Below are 22,149 nucleotides of genomic sequence, written 5' to 3'. Positions count from 1 at the left end.
TCCTGTATCAGTCAATAGTGAAGAAAATCCCTCACAGACATTCCCACAAGCTAATCTGATTGAGGCAAATCCTCAACTGAGTCCTTCCTCTCAGATGACCTTGGGCTTTGTGTAGCTGACATTTGATGCTCACTGGGACATTTATAGAACTCTTGGGTTTCCGTTGTCAATGAACTGCTCACCTGTAAGGATATAGGTAGGAGGGGCAAGGGTCCCTCCTTTCCTGCTCACTTGTTACATTAAGAGGAAAACTTGGCAAGCAATTTATTTTTAAATCTATTTGCTTATTCATTTATCATCATCATTGGAGTGGGCTGAGACACATGCTGTGGCACATGTGTTATTGTTTACGATCTAACAAAAAAAAGCTTGACTGAAGATCAGAATGCAAAGCTAGCCACACTAGTCGGCCATAAAAAAACAGGCAGTGGTGGCAAACACCTTTACTCCCAGTGGTTGAAGGTGGTGTAGGCCTTTAATTCCAGCCCTAGAGAAGAATATAAGGTGGAATGAGTCAGGAACTGGCTTTCTTTTCAGTCTGAAGATTTCATAGAGGTAAGAGCTCTCTGGGAGCTTGGCTGCTTTGCTTCTCTGATCTTTCAGCTTAAACCCCAATATCTGTCTCTGGGTTTTTATTCACTGTGCAACAATGTATGGAGGTCAGAAGATAATTTCCATTGGAGTCAGGGTTTTTCCTTCTACCTGTGTATGGGTTCAGGGGATGGAATCCAGATCACCCATCTTACATAGTCATCTCTTTGACCCACTGATCATCCTCTTGTTTCCTGCAAGCAGCTTCTTGAAGGAAAGAGCTTCGCAAATCCTGATGCTTCCCTCATGGCTCACCCATGTCTGCAGAGAAAGATATTACTGGTAGGGAAATGCTGGAGAGGCAGCCATGTGAGACCTAAGAAAGCGGCGGGCTGAGTGCGTACAGGATGGAACCAGATCCTGGAGAGGACACTGACCCCCTAGGGCACCTGGTAAAGGAAGCTAAGGTGAGCTATGATGGGGACAGCTGAGCTCCAGCAGTGCCCTCTGTGACTAGTTTACACTGTGCAGCCACCTTAACTCCACTGTGTGTGCAAACACCTTCGCTCCCAGCAAACTCATCTGAAGTTGTCTGGGACTTTGGAAGAAGTACCACATACCCATCCCGTTATTCGTGAGACACATTAGCGCTTCAAAAGAGGCAGAGAAATAGCCACAAACACCCTCTCTCCTCTCCTGGGCACTAACAGTTCCTCCAGATGCAGTCAGCCAATCCCTAACCTTGACACTCTGTCTTTAGGAACCCTCAGCATACTGTTCTTCAAAGGCCCCTCCTCCAGGGTCTGCATTCCCCCAAATTCCACAAATCGGGGCAAAGGGCAGATGTTGAAACCAACCCACAAAGTGGGATTGCCTGAATTCACAAGAAGCACTGGAACAAAGACCAGCTTGCTGTAGCCTTAAGCTAAATCTATCCTGACTTTCCAAGCTGGAATTACTAAAACCAGGAAGCCCTGGTAGCTTCTGCACTGACTGGAAGTCGACAACACTTCACTGTGGTGCAGAATCAGGAATCACCTAGCATCCTTCATTAACGAGAACTTTTCGGAGTATCTTTAGCATTAAGCCATAATACAATGTCAGAATCTAGTTTATTGGCATAGGAACGCCAGAGTGGTAATGAAATCTGGAGTGTTCTGTAACACCCAGATACACTCCTTCAGAGTCATAAATAAAATTTGTCTTCCTGGACCCATTTGGACTGGGGAAAGGAGATGTGTTTCTGATGTGTTAAAGCGACCAGGTTCTGAGAGTGAGCTTCAGGTGCAGCCCTTGACACACAGTGTTTGTGCTTACAGAACTGAAATATCTGAACAGAGAGATGGATCGTCGAAACACCAGCATCCAGAATGCTCACAGCTCCCTCAGAAGCAAAGCCAATCTCCAGCAATAATGCTGACATGTGCATCCCAGAATTAAATCACAGGAAAGCTTCCAGGCAACCCTTCCAACCGCCACTTCCAAGCAGGAAAGTCTGTCCTCTGAGACTGACTTTAGCTTGGCTTTGCAGCCAGCATGCACTTGAAGCTCCTGGTTTTCCCAACTGCATCGGGGGAAGGATTCCTTTAATGAGATTCTTTCCTGGGGTGCTTTGTATTCATTAAGGGTAAGGAGAAATATATGGACATAATTATAAATTAGGGATGATGCAGTGTTGATAATCAAGGAAAGCATGTAGGGGAAAGATGTTACCAGATGATTTTCTCAAAGTTCGCCGTCTTTTTAGATGAAAGGGATTTTGCAACACAGGTTGAAAGCAAGAATTGAATAGACTCATTTCATGCTAACAGGGAAATTGCACTGTAGAGGGAGGCCGGCTGCTCACCGCAGCTCTCAAACCGACTGTAGCGGAGCGAGGATGGATCATCTGAATAGCGTCCGCCAGGCCGTGCTAGAAAGGAAAATGTTTGGGAAAAGCTTTGAAGAAAAGTAATGCACTTGGGAGGAAAGTAAAAGTTGGAAGACATAAATCATCAAAAGATGTGGACATGAACCTGGGGCTGTGGGCAGAGAATGAGAGAAATATAGAGGGAGGAGAGAAATTGGCAACAGATTGGGACAATGAACTGCTGTCAGTCAGCAACTGAGACTCAGAATAGTGAATACGCACACTGTTCAACTTGCGAGACTTGGAAAAGCCTTGAGGAGGAGCCAAGGGGAAAGGGGGGAGGGTGGTAGAGAAGAGAGAGTGATAGCAGTGGGAGGGCACCTTGTATAGAGGGGACCTTGTAGAGGGGGCACCTTATAGTGGGGGTACCTTATAGAGGGGATACCCTGTAGAGCGGGCACTCTGATGAGGGAGGACCTTGTAGAGGAAGGACCTGGTAGAGAAAGAACCTTGCAGAGGGGGTACCTTATAGTGGGGGTACCTTATAGAGGGGGTGCCCTGTAGAGGGGGCATCTTGAAGAGGGAGGACCTCAGAGGTGTTGTTTGGCTGAAATAGGAAGAGCAGAACCAGAGCACAAAGACCACAGCAATTCTTTCCTTACACCTCCTCCCATCTACCCTCCCTCAGAGTCCCCACCTTCCTTCCCTTCACCCTTTAGGCACGGAAGCAATCCTCTTCAAAATCACAGTAGTCCCCTACCAACAAGGTACCAATAACAACAGGTTTTCCAGGAGAAATACGGAGGTGGTTGATTATTTTTAAATTTCAAATAAACAAGGGGTTTTGTTTAGTATGTCTCATATAATGTCTGAAATTCGAGTTCATTTGGGCAGACTGGACTTTTGCTTTCTATATCTCAAATGTTACCTTAAATAAGGTCATTCTTATCAGGTGTTGGTGGTGCACGCCTTTAACACCAGCACTCTGGCGGCAGAGGCAGGAGGATCTCTATGAGTTTGAGTCCAGCCTGATCTACAGAGTGAGTTCCAGGACAGCCAAGGCTACACAGAGAAACCCTGAAAAGTAGAGTGAAGGCAATAAAGGTCATTTGTTTCTCTCTCTCTCTCTCTCTCTCTCTCTCTCTCTCTCTCTCTCTCTCTCGTCTTTCTTCTTATTAACTGAAAGGAAGCTGTTTTGGTTTGTTTTCTTATTGCGGTGATAAACACCACAATCAAACACCACTTAGGGAAGGAAAGAGTTTATTTGACTTATAGGTCACAGTCCATCAAGAGAAGCCAGAGCAAGACTTCAAGGCAGGAAAGTGAAGCAAAATCCAAGGAGGAACATTGATTTCCCATGGCTTGCTTCCCATGGCTTGCTCAGAATCTTTCTTATACAATCCAGGACTACCTGCCCCTGGGAAGTATTGCCAACAAGGAACTGGGCCCACCCACATCAATCATTAAAAAGAGAAGTGCTCCAAAAGGCTTGCCCCCAGGACAATCTGATGGAGACGGATGGTCCTCAGCTGAGGTTCCCTCTTCACAGGTGACTCTAATGGGTATCATGGAAGCCAAAGTAGCCAGCCCATGAGGCAAGAGAAGAAGAAAGGTAAGAAGCAGAGAGGGGAGAGGAGCTACGGCATGCCATCCTCTGGGAAGGACGTGGCTGTGGCGCATGCGAACTCATAGTGACTGGTCACCTAAAACAGTCCAGGAGGTGAAATGCCCACATTCCTCTTCTATTGGAGGGATTCTTAGAGCTGGAGGCTGCCGTGACAGGGAAGTCTCTCTGCGTTGGTGGCGAGACTGCTGGTAGGTTGTTCATGCCCCGGCAGTTGGTCCTGCACAATGTGCATATGGGCAGCACTAATTAGACCCAGGGGATTATTAATAACAACGAAAGAGGACGTGAAGTTGGGAGAGAGATGGGGGTGGTGGTGTTACAGGGTATTGGACGTGGATAGTGGATGTGATCTTTGTACATTGAAGAAAGGTTTTTAACTTTCAAAGAATAAAAATTATTTTTAAAAGGGTATGAAAGAGCTGTGCAGGGCATGGGAGGAAGAGACGAACCATCACTCCTGCACAGATCATGTACCGAGTACACTCCACAGGCTCTCAACAGCATCTTCATGCGGGGTGGATGGCACACGGAGTGGGTGGCAGACGGAGTGGGGAATCGAGGAGAAGCCAGCGGAGCTGAAGGTCCCATCCCCTAGTGAGGTTAAACCGTTCTGCTGCTAGAACACACCGCAGGGCACAACTGGAGCTGTGAAGTTCAGTGCTTTCGACTGCACACAGTACATACTTGGTAAGGAGAAGGGATTACGCTGCTGAATTGTGCTGTTACCACATTTCATTATTATTTTAGAGAATCTTCCATCTACTCAGAGTGCAAAGTTGACGGGAAAGTAGCAGGCTGTATGCCAACAACAGCCCTGACTATCATATGCCCACGACATCATTTCATATTATGAAGAAGTCATGTAGGATACCTGACCTAGACCACGTAAAGGCACTCTGTGATGTCTTTACCATATGCCATGTCCACATGACAAAGAGATGCTTGAGTCTCTCTCTCTCTCTCTCTCTCTCTCTCTCTCTCTCTCTCTCTCTCTCTCTGTCTCCTCTCCTCTCCTTTCCCATACAGCCTGCAAGGAGCAGTAGTTCACCTTAAAGCAAGTTTAGTAACTTTCTAATATGCCCTAGATCTGCCACTGAGTGACCACTGGTCCTCAGAATGTGACATTATTTGAAGTTGGGTCCTTACAAGCATCAAGCTAAAGTGCAGCCTAATGACCCTAGGACTTGGGTTCCAATCTTTAAGAGTGTCCCTAAAGGGGGAAATTTGGGGACAAAGACCTAGAACGATTGTGTGAAGATGCAGCATTAGAGAGTGTCTCCACTGAATGAACAGATGACGGTTTTACAAGTCCAACTGAGGCCCCAAAATCGGGGGAAGGGGTATGGAATAGGCCCCTCCCTAGACTCCCGAAGGGCAGGGTGGCCCTTCAGAGATCTTGATGCTGACTTCTGTCCTCCAGACTCTGCATCAATGAATACCTCTTGAGCTAAGGCACCTGGTCCACAGCACTTTGCTATGTCAACTCTAGACATGGATAACACATCAGTCACTGTCTTAGTAGGGTTTCTATTGCTGTGAAGAGACACCAGAGCCATAAGAACTCCTATAAAGTAACACATTTAATTGGGGTGGCTTACAGTTTCAGAGATTCAGTCCATCATCATGGTGGGATACAGCAATGTGCAGGCAGCAGCAGAAGTTTGTGCCATACTGTGTGCAGCTTGAGCACAGGAGACCTTAATGCCCACCCTCACAGTGACACACTTCCTAATAGTGCCACTTCCTACGGGGCCATTTTCTTCCAAACTACCACAACCGCATACCCATAGTGGGTACACAGGAACCACCTGAGCATGGAGAAGGGGGGAGGTGGGGACCTAGGGTTGGCATCAGAAAGGTTTTCCTTGTCCTTTGTCCAGGAGCCCAAAGAAGCTGGTGGCCAATAGACAGGGAAGCCAGAAGAGGTGGGGCCTGAGAGCCTAAGGTAGCAGACAGTCAGTCCAACCTCCAGGCTGGGGTTGGGTCAGCCAGTGTCCCTCTTGACGAGGAAATCTGGAATGACCATTGGAAGTTGGAAACACTAATCAGCAAAAAAAAAAAAAAAAAAAAAAAAAAAAAAAAAAAAAAACCTTCCCAGAAGCAATCATTCTGCGGATAAATTCCATAAATATGTCTCTGATGAGATTAAGAGGCCTCCTCCCAATCGCGTCAGAAAGTAAGTGTTGCAAACGAACTAATAAGAGATGACATACAATCTCGGAGCCAGCGATGCACAGTGCTGTAATTGCAGAGGCCTTGGCGAGTGCTAGGAATGTTTTAAGGGAAGGGGGAGGGGCTGCATCCATACTCTTCCAAGTGCCATCTGAGAGAAGGAGAAAGGATGCCCCAGTTTTAGATGCTCCCTCCCTCCCGTGACTTTTTCTGGAAATAGCCTCTGAGCTGCAAAAGACCACAATTCCGCTACTACAGCACATTGGAAAACCCCTTGGACTCCCCAGCTCTCGTCGCTGTCATTTTGTGCTCACTAAGCAACCTTCTGAGCTGTAATATGGTGTTCTGACTAGGTGATTCTTTTTTCCAGGCCCCAAGCCAGGAGAGTTCTCACAACTAGAAGTTTGAGCTGAGCAGGAAGAAGGCAGATGGGACGCCAGACAGGTCCCTATTAAACAGCACAAGGGTGCTGGGCGGACACAAACTGGGTAAACAACACGGAGCAGGCAGCTAGAGAGTGTGACCCCCTCCCACAGAGGGTCATTTTGCCTAGAAGACCACTGGTGAGTGCTCAGACACCTTGGTGGAATACTCCAGGCCTATGACCATCTCCAGGGACATCTTGAGAAAGCAGGCAGCTGCCTCAGGAGAGGGGAGAGCTGGCAGAAGCCCAGGCCAAGAACTGTGTTTAAGGCACCTTGAGCAGGTCAGGGCTCCCACTCAAAGGACACTCAGAAGCACTGCCCTTTTTTGGTTTCTCTCTCTTAGCACACATCCCGGGAGGCTCTTGCAGTGGCAGTGTCATGGGAATCTCCTAGGCTTTTATTGTTTTGTTTTGTTTTTGCATGGTTCAAGCCAAATGATAAATGCCTTCACCACACCAAGTGCAGAAGAATTTGAGTTGGTTTGATTGTGGCGTATATTTTCTAGCCTATGCCTGGACCAAAGCATCATTTTATGCAGTTTTGGTATCCAGCTCCTGCTTATGAATTAGACCCGGGAAAGGTGAGGAAAAAGAAGATTCAGCCAGCACCTAGCTGGACCAGAAAACCAGCCTTGGTTTAGGCTCGTGATGCTGATTCTTGGACGACACACAGACACCCGTTGCCCCGTGGGTCTCCCCTCCAACCTCAGAGTCCCCCTCCCCAACTCTAATGCCTGTGCGGTCAGCACTACCGAGCCTCTGAGAACAAGGTAAGAATGGGCAAGGCAGCTTCAGAATCTTCTCCAACACGCTTTTCTCTTGCCTTCAGCAGCAACTCACTTGACTCCCAAATACACAATCAATCAGAACTAACGGAGCAGCGTCCCACAAGCCTTGGCTGGGAGACTTTCTGATTTATTGGAGTTCTTGTCCAATGTCAGATAAAGTCGTTCTGTCGATTAATAATGCTGTGCGCTTTAAATCTGTGTCTGCAAATCTGGAAGCTCAAATGAGGATGTCTGTAGCTCTGCCATGGGAATCAGATGGATTCCACTCCGTTCACAGCACTTAGGGGCACCTACTCCACTCTTCTGCCTTCTCTCCCTCCGCACATGAAGGAGAATGAGAAGCAACATCATGGCGCTGTGGAGGAGGGCTTCTTTGGAGGGATGTCTTGTTTCCAGCTTGGTGGTCCTGTCAGAAGATCTACTTTACTAATAGCATCTGCTCCAGGGAAGAAACACGCAGGCAAACACCTCATGACCCCATTGATCTCAGATGTGCAAGTGCTCCACCGTGGGTGCTCCACCCTGGATGCTCCACTATGATGCTCCACCATGGGTGCTCCACTATGGTGCTCCACCATGAGCCCCTTGTAGGACAAAGGTAGCTTGAAGGCTGGGTAGATTTAGGTCAACCATAAAGGGTGGGCAACCTCTCTGCATCTAGAAGTATCTAGATCCATCTGCATGCTAAGTCTAAAAGCAGTTTGTTACATATGTAAAAAAGACTAGGATGGGGTGAAGTGAAGGAGGAGGAAGAAAATGAAGAGAAAGAGGAGATGGGGGAGAGGAGGAGAGAGGGAAGAACAAGAAGATGGGGAAAGGGTATTTTGAAGAAGGAGAAGGCATGAGGAGGAGGAGAAAAGTATTGGGGGAGAGGAAGAGGAAGAGACAGCAGGGGCGTGGAGGTGAATGGATAACACAGAGTAAAATAATAAAAATCATCCAGAGGCTTTGACTGGTCAGACAAAAGCCATCTCAATATCCAGGAAGGGATTATTCTTGATAAAAAAAAAAAAAAGGACCTAAAAATGGCTTAGTGCCTTCCACACGATGGGTCCTGAGTAATCACTGCTATGAGCTCGCCAGACCTCTATCGACCTGAGCAGGCACTTTCTTAAATTGAAGGGGGCGTGTCTGTGGGCAGCCGCTCACCAGATAAACAGTGCTGCTGCCTGGCTCTGGGATCCTGTTTGTCTTTCTCTCCTGATTGTGGCTCACTTACAGAAACGCGTAGTATAGCTGTGGGGAAGACGAGACCAGCACTCTGCCTGCCTGCATAGGCTAAGGGGGCAGTGGAGACCACTATAGGAGCAAGCAGAGAACCCAATAACCCTCAGAAATGCTACAGAACGCTGAACCTCCATCAGCTCCCTGAGGATCCACCGAACAGGGTATCTAACCAACACAAGACAGCGTTCGCAGCGGCGAAATCTTCACTGCACTATATTTGTTCTGAATTTACAACCTCATGCTTTGTTCCTCCTGCATTCGTGGAAAGAATGAAGCAATTTCAATATCACTATAAATTCTCTGGTCTCGTAGAAGGGTTTAATCAACCCCTTCCATCTGTTCCTTCTCCCAAGATGGTAACAAAATCATTTTCTGCCTACAAGAAATAACGTTGGAAGAGAGGAAAGTCCTACATCAATTCCAAAGCCATTTTGATTGTTCTGTCTTTGCCAGAAAGTTCCGAGAGCTGTGTTTAGTTACTTTGGGTGATTGAGCAGTTTTCCATTCTACAATCCTGAGAGAGAAGCAACTGCTTGTCAAGGACATGAGCATCATGGTCCTTCGCTAAGCTCCGGAGTTCACTCTGCATCAGGGTTTATAATCCCTCCGGTTAGAGGCAGGGATTGGAAGGAATCACTGTGAGTGTTCTGGAAGAAAGCTAATTATGGAAGGCCCAGGGGTGCATTCATGGGGAAACACTCACAAACACAGGCTCTCCACCCACAGGCCGAAGAGCCCATCTAAGCAAAGCGGTCCTCCGCAGAGCGCTTGCCATGTACCCCACCCTCAGTCTCAGCCCTCCAGCATAGCCAACAACTGTGAGAATCACAACAGAGGAGGTGGGCAGATCAGGGACACAACTGGCTGTGTGGTCACAAGGTGTGTGTGTGTGTGTGTGTGTGTGTGTGTGTGTGTGTGTGTGTGTGTATGTAAGCTATTCCCACCCCAGTGCAGCCAACAACTGTGAGAATCACAACAGAGGAGGTGGGCAGATCAAGGACACAACTGGCTTGTGTGGTCACAAGATGTGTGTGTGTGTGTGTGTGTGTGTGTGTGTGTGTTTGTATGCGCGCACGCGTGCGCTGCGCATGTGTGGGTGCACATGCGCTTGTGCATGTGTGTGAGTTGTTCCCACCTCTTGTTTGCCTCCAAGACTCCTATCCCCTTTCCTACTCAAGGGACAACATACACCGCCTTTTGTCCAAGAATATTTTATTTCCACCTTATCACTTGCTTTAACTGGTTGGAATACTGTATTCTTGAAAAATTACTATATTGGAACACAACTCCAGGGATATCAACCCAACATGGCAAATCAAACTAAACATACCCTCATATTCAGACTGGACAAGGCAACTCAGGAGGAGGAAAGGCAGGCAAAAGAGTCTGAGACAGCCCCACTCCCACTGAAAGGCGTCCCACAAGCGCACCGAGCTACACAACCACAACATGTATGCAGAGAGCCTAAGTCAGACCCAGGCAGGGCCTGGAATTGTCACTTGGATCTCTGTGAGCTCCTCTGAGCCCAGGTTGGTTGATTTTGAGCTTTCTTTTATAGTCCTTGTCCCTCTGCCTCATATAATCCTTCCTGCCCCTCTTTCTGCAGGGTTTCCTGAGCTGTGGATCTCTGTATCTGCTCCTATCAGTTGCTGGGTGAAGTCTCTCTGGTGATAATTATGCTAGGATCCAGTCTTGGAATATAGTAGAGTATCATTAGGAATCATTTCTTTGACTTTGGGGGAGGGTCACGTTTGGTTCTATCCTGGGTCTCTGGGCCTTCCAGCCTCTGGTTCCTGGCCCTCCCATCAGCAACAGTGATGGAGCCCTTTGGGGGCATGGATCTCAAGCTGGACCTGCCATTAGTTGCCAACCCACGAGTTCTCCACCACCTTTACCCCAGCACACCTTGCAGGCAGGAAAATTGGAGGTTGAAGGTTTTGTGTATGATCTGGTATCCCAATCCCTCCACTGTAAGTCTGACCTGGTTACAGAATCCCCCTTGACTGGCTCCAGATCCTCCATTACGAGGAGTCTTCCCTAGGGCCACTCTCGTGGATTTCTGGGAGTTTTCACTGCACTAGGTTTATTGCTCACCTTGGAAATTGACCCCAATTCGAGTCATCTCTCCCAGTATTCCCTCCCTCCGTCTCCACCCCAACCTGATCTCCCCAGCTCCCATCCCTGCCTGTCCCCAGTCTACCTATGAAATCTATTCTACTTTCCCTTCCCAGGGATCTTCCTGTATCTTCCCTTCAGCCCTCTTTGCTACTTAGCCTCTCTGGGTCTGTGGATTGTAACCTGATTCTCCTTTACTACACAACTAATATCCACCTATAAGTAAGTACATACCATGTTTGTCTTTCTGGGTCTGGGCTAGCTCACTTAGGATGCTTTTTTTTTTTTTTGACTGTTTTAAAAAAATAACATCATAAAATTTGCAGTCAAATGGGTGGAGCTAGGAAAAACTTATTTAGAAAAATAATAAAAATAATAAATAAATTTCTTCCCCAGATTCCTCTGTATATTTATCACAATGACAAAATAAATAAATAAAATCAGGTCCCTCATAAAAGGGACACTAGATCTCCTTGATCCCTCATGTTCCCCGCCCCGAACCCCTCCCTCCTAGTCCTTCCCAGTCTACCCAGGAGATCTTAACTATTTTCCTCCCTGGGACCCTCAATGTGTGTCACTCTTAGGGTCCCCCTTTTCACCTCTCTTCTCTGGGGTTGTGGATTGAAGCTTGGTTCGTCTTTGTTTTATATCTAATATCCACTTATGAGTGAGTATATACTGTGTTTGTCTTTCTGGGTCTGTCTTACTTCACTCAATATGGTTTTTTTTCTAGTTTTATCTATCTGCCTCCAAATTTCAAGATTTCATTTTTTGTTACCACTGAGTAGTACTCCATTGTGTAAATGTAGCACATTTTCTTTATCCATTCTTCAGTTGAGGGGTATCTAACTAGAACCAGATTCTGGCTATTATGAATAATGCTGCTATGAACATAGTTGAACCAGTGTCCTTGTGGTATGATTGTGCCTCCTTTGGGTATATGCTCAAGAATGGTATTGTGGGGTACTGAGGTAGATTGATACCCAATTTTCTGACTGTACAAGTTTGCACTCCCACCAGCTATGAAGGAGTGTTCCCCTTACTCGACATCCTCTCCAGCATAAGCTGTCATAGTGTTTTCAATCTTAGCCGTTCTGATAGGTGTAAAATGGTATCTCAGAGTCCTTGTGGATTCCTGAGAATTTCCCTAACACCAGATTTCTCCCTAGCCCCATAATGTCTCCCTCTATCAGGAAACCTCTTTCATTGCTCACTTCCTCTGTCCCTCCCCAACTTGGTCAGGAATTCACAAGGGTGACCCCAGGTAAGACTCCTAGCAATAATGTAGAGGGCTCCTGAACTGGTCTTCCCCTATAATCAGATTAGTGACTACCCTAATTGTCATAATAGAACCTACATCCAGTAACTGATGGAAGCAGATGCAGTGACCCACAGCCAAGCACTGGGCTGAGCTCCGGGAGTTCAGGTGAAGAGAGGAATGAGGGATCATATGAACAAGAGGGGTCAAGATCATGATGGGGAAACCCACACTGACAGCTGACCTGAGTTAGTGGGAGCTCGTGGACTTTGGACTAACAACTGGGGAATCTGCATGGAACCAAACTATACCCTCTGAGTGTGGGAGACAGTTATGTGGCTTGATCTGTTGGAGGAGGCCCTGGCAGTGGCACCAGGACCTATCCCAGGCACAGGAACTGGCTTTTTAAAGTCCATTCCTTATGGTGGGATACCTTGCTCAGCCTTGATATGGCAGGGAGAAGCTTGGTCCTGCCACAAGCTGGTATGGCAGAAGTTGTTGACTCCTTAGGGAAGGCCGTACCCACTCTGAGGACTGGATGGGTGACAGGAAGGGGCAGGGAAAGGGAAGGGAGGGGGAACCAGGATTGGTACGGAAAATGAAAAGTAAAACTTTTTAATAATAAAACTAAAAAAGAGGGTACAAGGATGCCTCCTCCCACCCCTGGCACTGGAAGTCAATTAGAATGACATCCATGAGAAACTGGACCCTCTCCAGACACCAAACCTGGTGGTGCTTGATTCTTTAACTTCTAGACTTTAAAACTGAGGAATAAATTTCTTTTGCTTTTAATCTTTCTATGATATTATATTATAGCAGCCCAGAATGACCAATGCACTCCTAATATCATTCATTATATAGAAAATGGTATTTTTCCAGTTATTGGCTACCAGACATGAGAAGGATCTTGAGTGACCGTGCCTATGCAGAAGCCTGGTTATCCCAGATGCTCAGTACATCCATCCAAGAAAAGAAGGTGCTGAGACAAACAGAGCGAACATCACATGGTCAAGAGCGGAGTCTGAGAACAAACCGTCTTCTCCTATCTCTATTCGAGGTACCTTCTGTTGCCAGCAGTGGACAGGGTGTTCTCTTTCTTTAATTACGATGTTCTCTTTAGAGCCAAACAGAGATGACAATCTTTCCAGCTCCTACCGTGTCTCAACAGGCAAAAAAATACAAAACTCTCCAGCTGCCCGTAGTACTTAAGTTAACCAGAACCCATTGTAATTAATGACAGAGGATGACATTGTTCAGGGCTGACTTGAGCAGTGGGTGGATTCAGGTGTGCTGATGGAGATGCCCTGTCAATGAAGGACCCATATTTTGTAATCCTCGCTGGGTCATTACAGATGCAGGAGGGCTTATTCCAGGGCCGGGGGCATTCCTTTGGCACACAATAGATAGACAGATTAATCGTGCCAGTGTTTCTAGGGCACTAACATAGAGCCTGGTCCCCATCCCCGAAGAGGAAACTTGCAGAGGGTGGCACGCCCTGATGATGACTCTCCAGCGACTGCCAAGTGCATTGCCTTCCAGGGCATGGATTCCATCAGGCTGGCACACGCATGCCTCTGCTGATGGCGATCTCTGAAATTATATTATTCTGAAAGGGGTCCCAAGCATGAGAAAGAGCATCACAACACCTTGTACCTTGAAACAAGCCCTCCACGGGGAGTGTGTCACATCAGTGACTTGAAAGCTCAGCTTCCAGCCCTGCTTCTTCAGTTTCTGGAGAAACCCCCCTATGTGTTTTATACATCTTCTGTCGCTGAAGGGAGAAAACATGGCCCATTTAACAAGTTGATTTCTTCACGGCTGCGCAATTTCTTTGTAGTTGGTGACAATTTTCATCCATGGGGATTGCAGCAAATATTGGTTACAATATAATCAGATGGATAGAGCGAGGGTTAGGAAAACAAATCTTTTGAATTATTTTCACAGCTTCATCACAGATCTTGTGATTTTGAGCAATCTAAGAGTCTGTTTTGGCTAAAGGTCAAACTAATCTCGAACAAGGAAAAATAATAGTGGATTCAGAAACTGCACTTCCGTACTATTGTGGCTTCCTAAATCTAATTATGTGAATAAATGGACTTCTTCACAAGGTCCACATGATCCCTGCGGGCTGAATGAGGAACACACGATTTTGCTGAAAATGCTGTATTAGTCAGCCCAGACTCTCATGATAATAAATACCGTGGGTTGTGGGACTTAAATGACAAAAACATGTTTTTCCCTGTTCTAGGGGCTGCAATGCCAATATAAGGGTGCAGCAAGGCCAGCCACCAGAGAACTTTTCCTTCACAGACAACAGCCCTCCAGATGTGTTCTCACCATGGCCTGTCCTCAGGCGTGAACTCAGAAAAGGGGTTCACAGACCGCATCACCCAAAACGTGTTTTCACATGGCATGTTCATATATGTGCATGTGGAAAAGATAGCAGCCCTGGAGAGGGGTTCTTACATGGCTTGTCCTTGTGTCTGCACTTGGAAGGGGGATCTTTCTCTCTTATCATTCTTATAAATAAGGACAATGGCAATGCCCCAAGCAGATTAGAACGCCAATAAGGTGCCACTTACCCTCATACCTAAAGCTTTCTGTCTTTGCATACAGTTTTGTTAAAGTTTAAACTTTAAAAAAAAAACATGAACTTTGGGTTACACAATAAAATATATAGCAAAGATGGATAACGAAAATGACTGAACATCAGTTTGCATGTAATCATGTAGGTATCAGGGAGCCAAAGTGCCCTGTGGATAATGAATTACAATGTAGCATGGCAATCAGAAGCAGGCATGGGGTTGAGTGGACATGAGAGCGACAGGCTCATCAGGGGCCTGGAAATCCTGCAGGACTGAGCTGAGCAGAGCCCTGGAAAGGACTGAGATCACGGAAGTCACTGTAATCCCAGGCCTTTTGCCTGAGAGAAAAGCCCTCTGAGCTACTTTGTCTCCCCGGTTTCACACAGGCAAAGTACTCCAGGCCTTAACAAAACCATCAATGAAAGGGTACAGCACAAACAGAATGCAAACCAGGTATCCAAAGCTCCTGTGTTGTGGTCATCGGAAGATATGCAATGTTTAAGTACAACAGACACACACCATAGATTCCTGGGAATTTCCTTAGTGACAGGTTTCTTGCTAACCCCATAATGGCTCCCTCTATCAAAATATCTCTTTCCTTGTTCTCCATCTCTGTCCTCCCCCGAACCCGACCTTCTCTCCCCTTCATGCTCTCTTTCTCCCATCCCCGCTCCTCTTCCATACTCCCACACACATCAGAAATGGGGTCAAGACCATGATGGGAAAACCCACAGAAACAGCTTACCTGGACTAATGGATCTCACTGACTCTGGACTGAGGGTTAGGGAACCTGCATAGGACCAAACTAGGTAGGCCCTCTCTCTGAATATGGGTGACAATTGTGTGGCTCGGACAATCTGTAGGGTCACTGGTTGTGAAACCAGTATTTTTCCCTAGTGTATAAACTGGATTTTGGGAGCCCATTCCTTACGGAGGGATACCTTGCCCAGCCTAGACACAGGGAGGAGGGCCTTGGTCCTGCCTCAAGTGATGTGGCAGATTCCGTTGACTCCCTGTGGAGGTCTCACCCGTCCTGAGGAGTGGATGGAGGGTGGGTTGGGAGTAGGTGAGGGAGTGGAAGGAAAGGAGGGAGAGGGAACTTGGATTGGTATTAAAATTTATAAAAAGATAGTTTTAAAAGCAAATAAATAAGTAGAATGAGAACCCCACAGACACAGGTAACACTGCTGCTCACCAGGAAACAATGTTGTCACTGGAGCTCATCTCCTAGGGGAGTAAGGAGATGGATACACTGAAACTGATTCTTGACAAATTGAAACAATTTTTATTACATGGATCTGTTTGTGTGTGTGTGTGTGTGTGTGTGTGTGCGCCCGCGCTCCTGTGTTTCCATGTATGCCATGGCATCCATGTGAAAGTCAGAGGACATTAATCTGTGTGCGTGTGTGTGTGTGTGTGTGTGCTCCTGTGTTCCCATGCATGCCATGGCATCCATGTGAAAGTCAGAGGACATTAATCTGTGTGTGTGTGTGTATGTGTGTGTGTGTGTGTGCTCCTGTGTTTCCATGCATGCCATGGCATCCATGTGAAAGTCAGAGGACATTAATGTGTGTGTGTGTGTGTGTGTGTGTGTGTGTGTGTACTCCTGTGTTCCTATGCATGTCATGGCATCCATGTGAAAGTCAGAGGACATTAATCTGTGTGTGTGTGTGTACTCATTAATCTGTATGTGTATGTGTGTGTGCTCCTGTGTTTCCATGCATGCCGTGGCATCCATGTGAAAGTCAGAGGACATTAATCTGTGTGTGTGTGTGTGTGTGTGTGTGTGTGTGTGCTCCTGTGTTTCCATGCATGCCATGGCATCCATGTGAAAGTCAGAGGACATTAATCTGTGTGTGTGTGTGTGTGTGTGTGTGCTCATTAATCTGTATGTGTATGTGTGTGTGCTCCTGTGTTTCCATGTATGCCGTGGCATCCATGTGAAAGTCAGAGGACATTAATCTGTGTGTGTGTGTGTGTGTGTGTGCTCCTGTGTTTCCATGCATGCCGTGGCATCCATGTGAAAGTCAGAGGACATTAATCTGTGTGTGTGTGTATGTGTATGTGTGTGTGCTCCTGTGTTTCCATGCATGCCATGGCATCCATGTGAAAGTCAGAGGACATTAATCTGTGTGTGTGTGTGTGTGTGTGTGCTCCTGTGTTTCCATGCATGCCATGGCATCCATGTGAAAGTCAGAGGACATTAATCTTTGTGTGTGTGTGTGTGTGTGTGTGTGTACTCCTGTGTTCCTATGCATGTCATGGCATCCATGTGAAAGTCAGAGGACATTAATCTGTGTGTGTGTGTGTGCTCCTGTGTTTCCATGCATGTCATGACATCCATGTGAAAGTCAGAGGACATTAATCTGTGTGTGTGTGTGTATGTGTGTGTGTGTGTGCTCCTGTGTTTCCATGCATGCCATGGCATCCATGTGAAAGTCAGAGGACATTAATCTGTGTGTGTGTGTGTGTGTGTGTGTGTGTGTGTGTGTGTGTGTGTGCGCGCGCGCGCTCCTGTGTTTCCATGCATGCCATGGCATCCATGTGAAAGTCAGAGGACATTAATCTGTGTGTGTGTGTGTATGTGTGTGTGTGTGTGCTCCTGTGTTCCCATGCATGCCATGGCATCTATGTGAAAGTCAGAGGACATCTTTCAGGAGTAGTGCTCTCTTTCAACCACGTGGGTTCCAGGGACTGCATGCGAGTCATGCCACTGCTCCAATGTACGATTGTATGAGGAAGAGCATGCATATGTTCATTATGTAGTCACGGGGCTGTTGCAAATTATTCAGAGAAAACAAAACTTTGAAAACTACCAGATACCCTTTGTGCCTGGTCCTGTGGATATGCCTATGCAGACATGAAGGGCTATTCCATTTTGTCCATGAACTGTGCTCTGGATGTTAAATTGCCTAGGGGGTCTCAGTAATTCACAACAACAAGGAACAATGCCATCATTGGAATCCACAACCTCAGATACATCCCAAGGGACACCGAGAACCTCCTCCATTACTACAGAGCGAGCAATGATGTGTCTTTGTGTGACAGACATTGAAGAAGAAAGATGACAGGGAGAAGCAGACGAGGAGAGGAGACAAAAGGAGGAGAAATCTGTGAGTCATTTCCTTCTTTCTTTTTTTCTTTTTAAATTGAAAGTGAAAATAGTCTCATAGAGATATCCAGCAGAGATACAAGTAGACCATGTTAAAATAAGGTTATTTAATCTCGAATGGGAGGCTATCATAGAAAAAAATTAAATGTCTTATTAATCATGGAAAACAGACAGCTGAGCATATTTGAGGAGTCTGAACACAGGTGCAGCTTTCTCCAGCCTAATCCTGAGGGGATACTCCAGTATTTTCCCTGCTACCTTACTCTTTCCCACAGCCAAGACACCAAGAGGTACCTACTCATTTCAGACCCATTCTCAGAATTCATAATGAAACCTTTTTGCCTAGACTGCAAAGCCAAGCTCACTACCCCTCCTCACCCACCACCTCACCCCACCCTACCCACCCCCCGCCCAAGGACTGGTTCAAACTCATTGGGAGAGGTACTAGCTAGAAGAGCCCACTAGTTAATTCAGACTTAGAAAGGTATTATGCAACAGCTCCCTCTGAAATTGAAACATTCTATCCTGCAGGGAAGCTCTTTCAGCAGGGAGGTAAACAGCTGAAACTAGCATCAGGAAGTCCCTGAAATTGGCCAGATTAACTAGGCCTCTCCCTCCCAGAGTAAACAACGAAACTGCTGAGAACCCTCTCAGACAAGCCAAGCTGCCAAGAAAACTCTGAGATCAGCCCAGTTTAAGATTTAGACCAACTGAGTCACATGGAAAAAACACTCTCCAACTAGTTGAGCCTGTGTAGTGCGCTCCAAGTTTCAGCCTCCCAAACAGGACAGCCAATCAAAGACATGCACTCTGAAAACTGCTCCAGATCTTCGTCTGTTACGAAAGCAAGCATGCATGTGTGACGAGTGTGAGTCCACCTGTAAAGGGTAGAGCCACTCTTAATGGGCAGACAAATCATTTGGGGGCTCTTCGGAGGCTTATAGGCATGTGGATTGCTGTCCCAAAAGAAAGGAGCTGAAAGGACTGGGATTGTAGCTTGGTTACAACATGCTTTCACGGAGAGAAGAGTGTGGTGTGAATTAAACACAGCCCAGCATGGATGTGCGGACACAGGCAGGACGGTTTCTCCTTAAGATACTGCCATGGCTCTGCTACTGGGACCTACCAATGAAGAAAGCATTGATGCTCTTCTCTGGGTATCATAGAGGCCTGAGGACCTTTCTTCTAGGGAATCCCTCCCCCCCACTGAAACAGTCTCTAACTATAATTGCCCTGAAGACCCCAACACTATGTTCAAAAAAGAGAGAGAGAGAAAACTGCTCCAAGTCAGAATCAAAGCCAAGGTTATCTCTGTGTGAATGGGATCCATCGATGGCTGAATCCAGAGCGTTGTGGTCTGGTAAGAAACAGGCTGAGAACAGTCGTACACACTTGTCCCTGACTTCATCAGAAGTGACAGGAACAGTGGGTGTACAAATTCAAGATGTTTTTGCAGTTGATACTGGTGTAAAAACCAAAAATTATTATGACAAGTGGAAGAAGACTGTGCTACCTCACTTGACAGAGTGCACGGTGTCATTCAGACTGTTGGGCACAGGTAGGCCTGAAAATGTTCACAAGCTATGGGGATGGCTTAACAATACCAAATACATCACCAGATATGAATCCTGTGGATCTTTTAATTTATTTACTCAATTTCTGGGGATGCTTTGAGATATGTTCAAGGTCCACAAAAAAAGAGGACATTTTGGTGAAGAAAGCCAATTGGAAGCAAGTAAAATAAAAGAAATAATAATTAAATAAGTTTAAATGCATCCATGCCGTGGAGCATTAGCTATCTCCTGAACAGGATGTGAAATACACTGTGTCCTGACGTGAAACAGTCTACATCAGAGTGCTGCTAAGAGGAGAGCTGGAGCTGAACCAGCTGCACTGGGATCCCTGTAGACTTGCGTGAACCTAAGCTGTGCTTACTCAGCAAGTGTGTTTACTCAGTATCAGAGGCTAGATCTGAGGACCTGAAGTGGACAGCACTCTTTGCTGGAGGCAGTCAGTGTGCATGAAGTTTAAGAGAAGAGACTCGACCCACATAATCTTGGGCAAGGCTGAGGGTTGTGTCCCTGTGTGTCCCTGGACTCTGCTTAAACGGGCACAATGAGACTTCCTTGTGCTAGCAAACATTAGGCAATTAAAATGCTGTCTGTCAAGCGTTAGCATGAACATTTACTTAATATCTTCAACTATTGCTTTTAATATTTTAATCTTAAAAAATGAAGAGTAATTAGGAAGCATATTTATATGAGATTCAAGAACATAGAAAAACTAATAATTCCCAGAAGCTATAGCGACAAGGGCATGTGTTGCTGCTGTTCTTGAGTACCAGAAAGATAGTGGTTGACTCCACTCTGGTACAAGATGCAATTAGCCCCAAAACCAGGGCTACTTTGCCACTAGGGCAGGAATGAAAAGAAACAGGAGCTTCGTGGCTGTAGTAGCTTCCTTCCCCACTCCCGTAAGTGTGCTTACTCTCTGCAATACCTTAGTAGTAGTTCACTTATGGTGCAAAGGTTGTCCTTACCCCAGGCTGTCTTTGGGGTGGACAGTGCTGGGTAAGAATTCCCATGGGCCCCCTCTTATTTTGGCCACTGTCATCCAGACTCCACATGAGGTCCAGCAATCATAATTGCTTAGCTCTGGGAGTGTTTCAGCACCCCTGGTAATGACAAGAGGAAATTCCAGGGCTTTAAAAATCAGCGCCCTTGTGCTTTTGAGGCAGTGTCATGGGGAAAGCACTGTCCCTGCACAGAGTACAAGCTAGACTTCTACATTTAGAAGGATGGAAAGGGGGGACAGTAGAGGAAGAGTAGGAGGAAAATTCAGTTTCAACTTCCACTTTTGCCCCAGAAGTAGAAAACCAACAATCATCTGTATTTCCCTTTCCACGGGGCCACCGGAGGGCCCTGTGTCCAGTTCTTCATTCAACTGAAACTTCCCTTTGGGGGTGCGAGTACATTTGCATCTTAGATTGGCCTCAGACTTCAGCTTGAATAGCGATTGTGTCATTTCTGCCCTGGGTTTACATTTTTAAGCATTTGCTTTTGGGGGCCGTTTTGAATCTTTGACGCACATTTTCCACACACTTCCTACAGCCCCTCCGCTTTTCCAAGATCTTCACAGTTCATTCCCCACTTTCCAGTGAGCAAGGTTCTGTTAGCACCTTCATCTGAACACAGCTCACTTTGCCAGATGCGCCCTCCTTACATCCTGCTATGGAACCAGAGGGAGTCGCCTCCCCATCCCCTCCTGGATATGAGGAATTTGCCCGTTAGTGGCAATAGCACTAAACCAGAGGGGCAGGGTGAAGAACAGCATGAGGGGATGAACCAGAGGTTATGACAGGTATTCATCTGTGCAGTCTCCCTGCATGCGCACACCACACTCAGTGGCCAGGATCCCCGAGTCCCTCTGGTGAAGACAACATATCATAACCTTGAGGCTGCTCCCAGGAGTAGCTCCTTCCTAGTCTGCAGGAGGAAATATGCCCTGAAAAGGGGTCCCTTTGGCCAACCACTATTCTGTTCTCTGTCTGGGAAGCAAGCTGCATAGAACTTTGTGTCATCTGACATCTCAGAGAGGCAGGACAGTAATCACAAAGAACAGAAGCTGATAGCAGCAACAGTAACACAGCAGCGGGCGCTCCACCTTTGAGCGGCGCTTTAGGGCCATCAGGAAGCTCGCAGAGGTTTTCTGCCTTCAGGGACTCTGCAACAGAGCATCACCATTGTGACTGCTTAAACCTCCTGGAATTTTACATTCAGAATCTAGAGTGCTGGGAAAAGGGAATTCTTTTTTATCGGTATGAAGAAGGAGTCATACATAATTCCCTGGCAGGGTCATTATAGGAAGGTAGGCACTGTCATCATGAGGAGGTTCCCTGGGCTGCTGCAAAGGCAGTCAGCCCATCCACTCCTCATGGGCCCTTCCTCAGCAGGAGTTTCTCAGTTCATATCTCAGTAACAGCCAACAGTGGAACTGCAGGCTTAGGATGGCCCACGATCAAGTGACCTTCTATTGCACCCCACAGTTTCATTTCTTTTCCTCTCCCGTGGAATTTCAATCAGTCTGAGCATCAGTTAATGGTTCTTTTTCATCCATTTGATTAAAACAGTCACTGAGGTAGTAGCAAATTGGATCCCTCCCCCGGTTGGCCCTTAATGCACTGTGGTAATGAAATCCATGACTTGCACCCTCCGCTAGAAGGAGCCAGCATATATGCTACGAGAGCCAGGAGCCCATCCATCCTGAGGCTGATTCCCCTTCCTGAGAAAGGTCTTTTAGGGACCGTGAATCTTCAGATCTAAGCACCTATACTGGCAGAAGGGAAGACTGAGCCTCTCGCTGGCATTACTCTCGCCGGTGACAAAGAGATCATTTATAATACAACTTCATTTCTTTAAAAGCAGCTGCAGATTTTATTGCTTGGATGAAATCAAATCCCAC

The sequence above is a fragment of the Myodes glareolus genome, chromosome 15, assembly GCF_982192425.1.
Source record: "Myodes glareolus chromosome 15, mMyoGla1.1, whole genome shotgun sequence".
In the NCBI taxonomy this organism is placed as follows: domain Eukaryota; kingdom Metazoa; phylum Chordata; class Mammalia; order Rodentia; family Cricetidae; genus Myodes; species Myodes glareolus.
Note: the sequence above shows the minus strand (reverse complement) of the source record.